Source organism: Sapajus apella, unplaced genomic scaffold (genome assembly GCF_009761245.1).
Source record: "Sapajus apella isolate SASKATOON/1434 unplaced genomic scaffold, GSC_monkey_1.0 scaffold36, whole genome shotgun sequence".
NCBI lineage: Eukaryota > Metazoa > Chordata > Mammalia > Primates > Cebidae > Sapajus > Sapajus apella.
The window spans coordinates 27612617-27623006 of record NW_022436976.1 but is presented as its reverse complement, the minus strand read 5'-3'; positions in this window follow the sequence as shown (position 1 = coordinate 27623006).

Below are 10390 nucleotides of genomic sequence, written 5' to 3'. Positions count from 1 at the left end.
ATAAAAAGGTCTCTGTTCATATCTCACTGGAGAGAACCAGGAATGTGGCCCTTCCTGGAGAAGGAGAGGATTTAAACTGTAAACTCTGGCCTGGAAGCCACTTCCCAGTGATGATTCTACACTACGGAACAGGAGCAGAGACCTTTGGAGGACAGTTGGCCATATCTAACAAGGTAACAAAAATGGACTCTTTAAACACAAACCTACACTAATCGGGAGGTAATAGTGAATTTCTACCTGAAGCTTTCTGGGAAGTTTAGCATTTAGACATTAAAAGAAAAAGTTGATGGAGGAAAAATTCTCAGATTACTGAAACGCACTTGGCAGGAAAAGTCTATAAACAGTATGGGACAATAAAAGATAACACCACATAATTTGGTCCTGTAATTATAGTTACTTCTTCCCGAAGAGCTGAGAATAAACACTTTAATTACTCTACAGGTTATATGAAGATTAATAAACCTGACTCCTGCAGAACACATAGCTTATAAACAAAAAAGATCAGGATTAGGCCTGGCCCATTATTAGACTGGTCTCTGGGTGGAAGAAGGAAGGGGCTTGTAAGGTGAGAACCTAATTTGTGCCATATAAATCATTTAAACTAATTCTCACAACCCTGGAGCAGGGTATTATTGCCTTCATTTGCATATGAGGAAACTGAGTTTCAGAGAGCTGGAAGTACTTCTCTAAAGCAGCAGCTCTGGGATTTGAGCCCAGAGCACAAAGCCCATACTCTTTCCACAATACCAAGTCCCTTCAAGGGGACCCTCAAAGGCCTATAGAAAGTCTTTTTCTCAGAACTCTGCTCCATGGAGGATGGTTTGGTTGTAAATATGCAGCTGCCATGCTTATCATGTGGTCCCCGAAGTAACCCAGTGGCTGAAGAGGAGGCTTTCTGAAGAGATCTAACCTTCAAATGCCTCCTTCTGCCCATCAGTCAGAGCCTTTGCTGTGACTTTGCGGATGGGCTCCATTGAGCTCTCATAGAAACGAGTGTCTGGAATTGGACTCTGTCATGCATTTATATTGGCCTCATCAACGGGATGACTCCAAGAGATCAGGCCTAACCATCTGCACAACCTGAGTGGGGGATTCCAGGAAGAAAAGAGTTACCTTGAGCCAAGCAGCAGGAAGCAGAGGCTGCCATGGAGTGGGAGGAGAGAGGACATGTCTTCACATAAGTGTATCTGCAGTGTGAGCTCCAGAGAGGAGAAACGTCCTCTGTATAAACCTGACCTCCTCTAAAGCAAGAGGCTCCCACCTCCTGTGGAGTCATCCATGTCTACTCTTTCTCATCCATGCTCTGCTTCCCTTAGCCACACTGTGTTCTCTTCCTTCCCTGACCTCCTTTCTCTTTCTGGGCATTTAGCAAAAGGGCTGCAGCTGGTGTGGAAACAAGAATAGGGGCAGCCTAGCATGAGGATCAACAGAATGCACTTTGGCAATGGATACACCTGCATTCCAACCCTGGTTCAGCCACCTGAGACCTTACACAGTTTATTCCACTTCTCTTGAGCTTTAGTTTCTTTGTGCATAAAATGGAGATTGTAGCAATGCCTACTTCATAGGATTGTTATAAAACCAATCGTGTAAAATGCTGAACTTAATATATGGCATACTTCGCAATTACCCAATTTCTGGTAGAATTTTTTACAGCCAACAAATAAGAGATGAGAGACTTAGAATTTCTAAATCCTACCTGGCACTTTCCAGCTTCATCGTGTTGGGCAAGTCATTTAGATTATCTCAGTCTCAGCTTTTACATCTGTAATAAAGAAGGAGGAGGAGGAGGAGGAGGCCACCTGCCCTTGGATCTTGGAAAATTGATAAGGGTTTCAAATGAAGTAATATTCATGAAAGCCAAGAGGGCAGAAAGTGGGGGTGGCAGCCAAAGAGTGCATAGTCTAGTTACAGAAGCAAGACGAAGAAAGATATCTGACAATCTTTAAGATGATCTTACTTTTGAGACCATAAGAGTCAAAGAGGCTAACAGAAGAGTGATCTATTAGGGCTCTAAGGGGAGGTGGGAGGGCCATGTCTTTGTACATGGGTGGAGGTTGGCGGGGGGAGAGTATCATCCCATTAGTGGTTAAGAGGGCACACTCTGTGTGTTTAGGAAGAAAGACGGATTGGGGCAGTTGAGCAATAAGGACACTGCTTTGCCTAAATCATTAGCAGGCACAAAAGACAGTAATGATACAAGTAGGATGGGACCTCTTGATGGAAGGGAATTGGAGAGAGAGCAAAAAATAGACATTTTATTTCAGATTTTCAATGTGACCATTGTTATCTTTGCCTACTCAGCATCTATTACTTTGATTTTCCTGTGGGGAGCCCCCACCCCAACCCAATTCCAGGAATTTGAGTTGAGGCTGACAATTCACCCAAGTGATGAAGCCTGAAACCTGGGATTCTTCCTTAACTACCTTCACCCTTCCCATTCAGACAGCCCTCAAGTTTTGTAGATTCTGCCTCCTTAATACCTCTGAGCCACCCATTTCTCTCAACTCCACTAGCACCCCCAAATCCAACTCATCCTCACCTCTCATCTGAATATATATGTCAGCCTCCTACCTAGTATCTTTGCCTCCTCTCCCCTTCCCTCCAATCCATTCCACTTCCTTCAGCAAGAGTGGTTTTCTTCCTATAGCAAAGATGTTCCTCTCCTACTTTAATATTTTTTGATGGCTTCACATTACCCAGAAAATAAATTTCCAGTGCTTTATGATAGCAGGTCCTCATTTACCTAGACCCTAGACCCAAGCTGCTTATGCACTTGCTTTATGATCTTAGGCAAGCTATTTAACTTCTCTGTTTTTCAGTTTCTTTATTTGTATAATAAAATGAATGTTATAATGAAACATACTTTATAAGATTGCTGTGAGGAATAAAGGAATGCATGTATGTAGAGCACTTAGAACAATGACTGGGACATTGTAGATGCTTTTAAATTGTTTCTGTCACCACTGTCACCACCGCTACCACTACCACCAGCATCATTACTGCCCTATCATCATCATCGTTATCATCATTACCATCACCAAATCTTCCTCCTCCTCATCATTATCCTCATCTTTGTATCTCATACCTTTTCCCTCTTACTCCGCTATAGTTAAACTGAGACTTAATTCCTCCTAAAGCCCCAACCATATCTCCCCTCAGAATCTTCATATATGTAGAACTCTTTTCCTGGAAACTGACCCTTGGATTTCCACATCACGCTTCTTCATTTTTATCTTAAATGCCTCTTCCTCAGAGAAGCCTTCCCTGACTACCTCAGATGGGGGTATGATGCTGTTACATTGCCCCATGGAATCTCAACCCACTTTGCAACTGGTATTTCCTTATTCAGTATGTCTCTCACTCACCTGACTGGAAACTACTTAAGGGCAAGGACCGAGTGTGTCCCAGTGACCACTAGCCACCTGTCCCGTTTGCTACCCTATCCACTCTATCTGTAGAATGCATTACCACACTTCACACCATTTCCTTTCCCTATGCCCTCTCATTTTCATAGTGGGAAGCATTCTTCCTAGTGGAAATAAGTTTTCTGCTTATTTATAGCATTCTTTTATTTGAAATTATTTAAAAAACTAACCAGAAGATTGCATTTTAATCCAACTAGCTAAATCATTTGAAATATTTATAAGGGCCATTTTCAGCCTTTGTTCTAAAAAAAAAAAGTGGGGGAATGTGGGGTGGGGAGCAGGCAATGGAAGTCACATATGATTTAGAATGAGCAGAGCTGAGGCTCTGAAGGACCATCAAAAGCTGCCACTCTGCCCACTGGAAAGACATTTCCCAAAATAAAAGACATGCCATTCACTGACACTTGCATAGTCTTGAAACCATGCGTGTTCTGCCTTGTGCCAAAAGAGTTTGGGAGAAGAGGGAACGGCTGCTCCCAGCTCTGTCGGCAGCCGCTTCTGAAGCTGCCATAGCAACAAGTATAGACTAAAAGCGATCCTTCCATATTAGGTGTGAACTGACTCCAGACAAGGAAAATAGCTTGCAGAGAAGAAGCCAACTTTGCTGGGAGTCTCATAGGGAAAAATTTGCCAGTGACCCAACCCCCCATGCCAATTGCCTTTCACTCCCCAAACCACCATGTGAGTAAAAAAGACAGAATTAAAAAAAAAAAAAAAAAAAAAAAAACTTTCCTTCAAACACCCAGACATACAGCCTTGATTGGTAAAACTGCACTGGAGTCCTTCCCCACCCCCAAGCCCCAGCACTCTCCTCTCTTGTTCTGATTCTCAGCTGCCTCAGTAGCCCATCCATCTGTCAGTGTGCATATGGGTAAAAGAGGCGAGCCAGGAAGCAGACAGAAGAATAATTTGTATTTCATAAGCATGTTCTCAGCAGAGGAGTAGAAAATACCTTCTGCCAAAACAGAACAGGGTGGCAGGTCTGGAGCAGTATCTGCTCATCTAGGAATGACCCTTAAAATGTAGATGCTACTCTGTCATTTGGGTTTCTGGGGCAGACCCTGTCTCTGTCCCCATAGCTTTCTACCCTGACCACCCTCCCCCTTTCATCCACTCATCCATTCCCACCCAATGACAAGACTTTCGGTGGCATATTGAGTCCCAATTCCTGCCTTTGTCCTTGTCTAGGCTCTTCTCTTTGCCGCTGAATCAGTTCAGATCAGGCCCCTGACACATAAGTGATTGTGCAACCTTGAGCAAGTCACTTTGTCTCTGAGCATCAGTTTTTTTCAGCCGTAAAACAGGGCTAATAACATTGCCAAACTTGCAGGTAAATTGTGAGGATTAAATGAGATAATTCCTGTAAACCTCTTAGACCAATGTCTGGCTCATAACAAATGATCAGTAAGTGTTATTTTTTCACCCACAAGCCTCATCTCCCAGCTCATTTTGTTGCTGCCCACATTGTCTAGTCTTGACAGATTTTGTCTTCAAAGGCAAAGTCCACGTTGTTTTATTCATCTTTGTCATACTGATTTGTCTACAATCCTAGTTACCTAATATACAATGCCTGGCTCAATGTAGGTGTTTAATACATATTTGTTGTGAAGACGCACAAATTGATGGATGGGAGGATGAATGGGTGGGTAGATGCATAAATAATAGAGTGGAAAACCCACCCTTTTCTTGCCACATAGGATTAGGAAGAATCTGGGTCTCTGGCAAACCATCCAACAGAGATGAGTTTTCCAGGTGGGTAGACAGACTTGCATAGTCTTGAGGTCTTTTCTGACCAGAGGCTGTTACACGGAGTTGGCTGGATGTTTCCTTCTCCATCCATATGGGAACTTGGGAATTTGGCTAAAACGCTGGTATTTTGTTTTGTTTCTCTTTCTTAGCTTGACACTGGGGCTTCTTTCCTTTCTCTCCTTGAGTGCCAGCACAGATGCCAGCTGGCCCATGGGCTCTGTTAACCCTTTCCAGCCTGCCCTTGAACGGCTCTGCCAATACTCTGTATCACTTGGCTTTGCTGTGAACCCACATGGCTTCTTGCCTCATGATGTTTACACTGCTACCCTGCCTCTCTCTCTTAGTTCCCCCAACCTGGCTTCTCCAGTCACATAGAGCCACATGAGAAGAGAGCTGGTATTAAGCATAGACCTGGAAGGAAGGCAATGCATAAAGCTGTCAGCCTTACCTTATGCCCACAGCACAGTTAAGACCATTTTATAAACTAAGAAATTAAAAATCACAGGGGCAAAGTCACACAGCTGGGAAGATAGGGAGCCAGGACCCAAACCCAGGTCTCTTGACCACAAAGCCTATGTTTATTTTTCTAGACTAAAAATCTTCTCAAATTCATTCCAGTGAGATGAAGAGTTTTTTCTGTCCCTCTTTCTGTACCATCTCCATAGCCTATCTTAGGTTCCTTGCCTCTTTATTATCTCTAATTTTACAAAGGGATAAACTGAGGCTCAGAAATAATACGAGATCTATATAAAAATGAAGCCTCATCATTGGAAAGGAAACAGAGAGCCCTCCAGATGATAGAATCCTGACCAAGCACACACGAATAAAAGCATCAGAGTAGTTCTAGAGGGTACACATTCTGACTGCTTGAGGTCTAGCCTAGCTCCAGGGCATCTTCTGCTTACACTGCAGTAGCATTTACTACATATGTTGAAATCATCTGTTCAGATATCTGCTTTCCATTCTCTAACTGAGACTTTCTTGATGACAGTGTTCCAGATATTTTTGCTGCATAACCATGTGAAACATGCAGGTTTACATGATTATCTCATAGATGGCAAAAAGGCTTTTGATAAAATTCAACATCCCTTCATGTTAAAAAATCTCAATAAACTAGGTATTGAGGGAACATACCTCAAAATAGTAAGAGCCATTTATGACTAACCCACAACAAATGTCATACTGAATGGATAAAAGCTAATAGCATTCCCCTTGAAAACCAGCACAAGACTAGGATACCCTCTCTCACCACTACTATTCAACATAATATTGGAAGCTCTGGCCAGAGCAATCAGCAAGAGAAAGAAATAAAGGGTATTCAAATAGTAAGAGGGGAAGGCAAATGGTCTCTGCAGATGACGTGATCTTAGATCTAGAAAAATCCCATTATCTCAGTCCCAAAGCTTCTTAAGCTGATAGGCAACTTCAGCAAAGTCTCAGGATACGAAATCAATGTGCAAAAATCACAAGTATTTCTGTACACCAACAGCAGGCAAGAAGAGAGCCAAATCATGAGTGTACTCCCATTCACAATTGCCACAAAAATAATAAAATACCTAGGAATATAGCTAACAAGGGAAGTGAAGAACATCTTCAAGGAGAACTACAAACTACTCTCAAGGAAATAAGAGAAGACACAAACAAATGGAAAAACATTCTTCCTATTCCATGAATAGGAAGAATCAATATCATGAAAATGGTCATACTGCCCAAAGTAATTTATAGATTCAATCCTGTTCCCATTAAACTATAATTGATATTCTTCACAGAATTAGAAACTACTATTTTAAAATTAATATGGAACCAAAATGATCTCATATAGCCAAGACAATCATAAGCAAAAACAGCAAAGCTGAAGGCACCGTTACCCAACTTCGAACTATACTACAAGGCTACAGTAACCAAAGCAGCATGGCACTGGTAGAAAAACAGACACATAGACCAATGGAACAGAATAGATAACTCAAAAACAGGACCACACATCTACAGCTATCTGATCTTCAACAAACCTGACAAAAACAAGCAATAGGAAAAGGATTCCTTAAATAATAAATGGTGCTAGGAAAACTGGCTAGTCATATGCAGAAAATTGAAATTGGACTCCTGCCTTATACCTTACACAAAAATTAACTCAAGATGGATTAAAGACTTAAGTGTAAAAGCCCAAATTATAAAAGCCCTAGAAAAAAATTAGGCAATATCATTCAGGACATAGACATGAGCAAATATTTCATGATGAAAGCACCAAAAGCAATTGCAACAAAAGCAAAAATTGACAAATGGCATCTAATTAAACTAAAGAGCTTCTGCACAGCAAAAGAAACTATCATCAGAATGAAAAGACAACCAACAAAATGGAAGGAAATATTTGCAGTCTACCCATCTAACAAAGGTCTAATATCCAGAATCTATTATGCAAGGAACTTAAACAAATTTACAAGAAAAAAAAACCCTATTTAAAAGTGAGCAAAGGACATGAACAGACACTTCGCAAAAGAAGACATTTATGCAGTCATCAAACATATGAAAAAAAGCTCAGCATCACTGATCATTAGAGAAATGCAAATCAAAACTACACTGAGATACTATCTCATGCCAGTTACAATGGCAATTATTAAAAAGTCAAGAAATGACAGATGCTGGCAAGGCTGTGAAGAAATGGGAGCATTTCTAGACTGTTGGTGGGAATGTAAATTAGTTCATCCACTGTAAAAAACAGTGTGGTGATTTCTTAAAGACATAGAACCAGAAATACGATTTGACCCAGCAATCCCATTACTGGGTATATACACAAAGGAATATAAATCATTGTATTATAAGGATACATGCACATGTATGTTCACTGCAGCACTATTCATGAAAGCAAAGACATGGAATCAACTGAAATGCCCATCAATGATAAACTGGATAAAGAAAATGTAGTACATATACACCATGGAATACCATGCATCCGTAAAAAGGAACAAGATCATGTCCTTTACAGGGACATAGATGGAGCTGGCAGCCATTATCTTCAGCAAATTAATGCAGAAGAAGAAAACAAAACATCTCATTTATATTTGGGAGCTAAACAATGTGAACACATAGACAGGGAGGGATCACATGATGAGGCCTCTCAGGGCTGGGGATAGGGAGAGAATCAGTAAAAATAGTTAATGTATGTTGGGCTTAATAACCTCAGTGTTCTGGCTTAGATTCCAGTCATTTTCCCCCATTAAACTGCATGATTACTAGTGATGTCACTTAGAGTTCAATAACACATTATTTTAAAGTTTGAGGGAAATCATTAAAGTTTGGGCTTTCCTGGACTTGGTATAAAAAGTGGATACTTACTCCCACTGAACTAGAAAAATGGAGTTAAACTTCTAGATCAATTTGAAAGGCAATTAATTTTCCTAAAATAAGAGCAGCTCTTCTTGCCAGTGAATATTAAATAGGAGTTTTGTGATTATATGAATTTGCTATAGATTCTTACATGCCCTCTCCCCTCTTGATTTAATTTATGGCTTGTGTGAATTATCTGATTTGGAGATAATCTATGCTAAAGCAATGACAAACCACATTGATATAAATCCACTCTACTCAAAAGATGGCCCACAGCAAACCAAGTAATACCTACAAGTATGTGGCATTAACAAATAAAGATATTCCTACTCGTAGCCAGCACAAAAGCTTTCCAACAAGCTGGAGACAGTACAATATGGAAAGAGAACCCTGGACTTGGAATAAGAAAGAAGCTTATATCTTTTAAGCTCTTATCAGTTCAAAACCACAAAATATTGAGCACCGACTTGGTGACATGTATTATGCTAGAGATGATGACATAGAACCCATTCTTTCAAAGGGCCTGCAGTTCAATAAGTCAGAGACACCAAGATATTCATGATCATGTAGTGGGTGTCTTGACAGAGAGGAATGTAAAGTTATTGGCATAGAGTGGCATATGAGCACCTGGAAGAACACCTAATCCACATTGTGGGGATTGGGGAAGAGCAGATGAGGCTCTCTAAAGATGTTAGTGGATCTGAATTGTGACGAAGATGTGGGTATTGGAATGTCAGAGAAGGATTTGTAAGAGCATCATAGACAGAATGGGCAATATGAGCAAGACGTAAAACATGGGAAAAGTGGACTGTAAGTTTTTCCATATTACTAAAGTACAACATGTCAGGGAGGAAGCAGCAGAAGGTAAGGGTAGAGAAGTAGGTATGAGGCATGCAGTGCACTAAGGACTTTACACACATTATCTAATCTATGTTTCACCGTAGTGGTAAAAAAATGGTATTTCTCCATTTTACAGATGAGTAAAATGAAGGCCAAGGAGATCAAATAATTTTCTTAGCTCATCTTGAAGCTCTGAATATGTCTCCAGAAATGCTGTATTCTGGTGTCACAAGAAATCCTTATGGAGATCATTATTCATTTCTGGGCCTCTAGGCCCTTTCCGTTGAAATAAAGGGGACTGGACAGGATGCTTTCTCAAGCCACTGCCTGCTGCTGCAAGTTAGGATCCTCCAGGCTCTCCCGGCTGCCAGCGGCTGCTGCAGAGCTAGAACCACGTGCTTGTTTTCAGTACCATGGAGAGGTGCCGCATTGCTGAGAGCCGCAGACCCGAGGGTCAGCCAACGTAGAGAAAACCAGGAGATCCACAAATCTTCCTTTAAACAAGACATCAACAAAGACAGAAGGGCATAAAGGAGAGGGAATATCATAAGAGGAGAGAGATAGAGAAATTGTCCATCATCAGTACTCTCTTGAACAGAAGCTGAGTGATATGCTGAGTGAGACAAAGTGAACTAAATAAAAGGAATAAATTGTAGCAGCAACATGTCCTCGACATCATAATACAGATGCTGTAATCATACAAGGCTAATAGTCTGAGTCACTCCACAGCCATCGAAGACAAAGAATTGATGGGACAAGCCTTGCAGCTGCTCACAAAAAACAATAAATTAAACTTGCTGACCACGGCCTGGAGACAGGGGGAGGCACAATAAAATTATGTAACTGGTGGTTTATATCCTGAATAACACAGCCTTCTCTTCTCTTTCTCTTTCTCACCTTCAAGACAGGTGCTCCATGGCCTCATGTTTCTTCCTACCACAATCAAAACTTCCTCTCCAGCAAGGTTCTACTACTTGATTTATGCTAAGGTGTAAGTGGCTGCTAAAACTTAAAGAGTTATCTCTCATAGGAAAATCAGAAGCTTAGGG